The sequence below is a fragment of the Thalia democratica genome, unplaced genomic scaffold (genome assembly GCF_965202585.1).
Source record: "Thalia democratica unplaced genomic scaffold, ktThaDemo2.hap1.1 HAP1_SCAFFOLD_50, whole genome shotgun sequence".
Classification (NCBI taxonomy): domain Eukaryota; kingdom Metazoa; phylum Chordata; class Thaliacea; order Salpida; family Salpidae; genus Thalia; species Thalia democratica.
In genome coordinates, this window is record NW_028139242.1 from 135,941 (window position 1) to 138,135 (window position 2,195).

A 2,195-nucleotide genomic window follows, 5' to 3' on the forward strand; every position below is an offset into this window, starting at 1 on the left:
ATATAGTTTTTTTTTAGTTATCTTAGGCCAACCTAGACTAGCTCTATGCAATTGAGGCTACTTTGGCTCACTTTGACATTTTGTCCTAAAGAGTAGCAACCCTGTATTGTATAGCTAAATGAACTATAAAATAGCCTTTAAATTAACTTATACAGCATTACATGGCCAAACATTTTTGTTAAAAAAAGCAGTAGATCTAAAATTGAATTATGTTTTATAAATAGTGTGTTTATAGAAGCAAAATGTTGAAGTGTGTTTTCTTATTGATCATAAAGAAAATTATAAATTTTAACTGCATTAATTTTTTACAAGAAGTTGAACTAATTATCTTGATAACTTTTACTAGCAGATACAATTAATATATAAACTATCTCAAATTGTTTTCTAATTACTAGAAGCCTCTATTGTAGTTTAATTATTAATTAAATTTAAGTACAATACAGATAAAAGCTAATACAAGGATGTCTCTAAAAAACTATTTATAAAGAAATCTGGCTATTAGACACTTAACATACTTTAAATGGAGATCTACAACCTCATCAGATATCCTTTTATTTTGTTTAAGTACAGACACTTAAATTTATACCGTTATATAAAAAGTAAAGCAGTTTTTTAATCTTTAAAACAAAATGTTACTTATTTAAAGCTAGATTTTTTTTGACACATTAAAAAGTTTTCTATCTATTAATAATTTTGTTGTTTTGCTGTAATTTTTTTATAAAGTCTTTTATTTTTGAAACATTAATTCCTTAACCTGTCTCTGCAAGTGTATTTAAAAAATTACTGTTTAAACAACTAGAAAATGTTATTTTTGAACAATTGGTTCATCAATGCAAGTTGCTCTATACAAGACATTTTATGGTAAGCTAGATAAAAAAAGTTAAGATAATATATATACTAATTGCAAGTTTTAAATGTGTATGTTTACAAGTTAAAATTTTTAACATTAATTAAAACAAAAAAAATCAAAGATATTTATTAACTTTAAAATATTTTAGTGTGAATTATAACTATTTTACTTAAAACTGAATTCAGATGTATGGCAATTACTATTTAAAAATAAAGTCCAATAATTTTCTTAAATGTTTATATAAAATTGAAAAATAACCTCAAACCTTTTCTAATGCAAAGTAAAATATAAATAATTTATTGACTTTTATTAAACTGATATTTCATGTATTAATGAATTAATCTCTGAAAAATATACTTTTATCTTTAAAATTTTGATAATATTCTGGTATATTTTGTAAGTTTGTTTTGAAATTTAAAATGTAATAATAAATGGTGTGTTTGTTTTAATGACCATCTAGAAACTCAAAATATAGCACTTTTTAATTTGAATTCTAGGCCAATAGAGTAGGTCTTATCTTAAGATAAAGTTATTCAATCATTTTAATTATTTGCATTTCCTTAAAGTTTATGTGGATTTTTTTAGGAAATGTGCACTCCAAATCAATAAATTTATATGAAAAAATTTATTTATTCTTAGCTAATCAAGTACTAGAGTTCAAAAAGGCTTAAGTTTTTTTTTATTATTTCATTAGCATGGTTGTAACTTAGTTTAGTTTCTAACAACTTGTATCTAAGATCACATATTATCATTTTAACCTAATTCTATTTCTAAAATAATCTTGTTGTTTGATATTTTGTAAATCTAACTTGTTAACTTTATGTGTTAAAACCATTTGAAAATAAAATTAAAAAATTTTAACCTTAAATTTCAACCTTTTAGCTTTAAAGTATATTGTAAATAAAATTTTAAGCATTACAAATAAATAACCATATATATTGGTTTTGAAATGTTTCTGTATATTATAAGTATATTGTATATAAATATAGAATCAACTTATTGTGACGTGATGGTTTTTTTTTTTGTTATTTTTATCAGTAATCCTCTGATATAACATTAAAATAAAATAAAAAAAGAAATAGTGTCTATATTAGTGTTGTTTATAAACAAAAATTTCATAATCAATGATTGCTAGTATATTTATTCGTCATGAGTTTTTTTTTTTTATTTTTTTTGTTCTCATATTAGTTTAATTTATTAAAAAAAAATTCTTTTAAACCTATGTTGTACTTAAGTTATTTTTATTTAAATTTGATTTATAAAGGTAACTTATATTTTTAAATACAGTTATTAAATTAAAGTTTTGCGGTTAATTAATAATAGATACATTGTACAATCTGTTTAG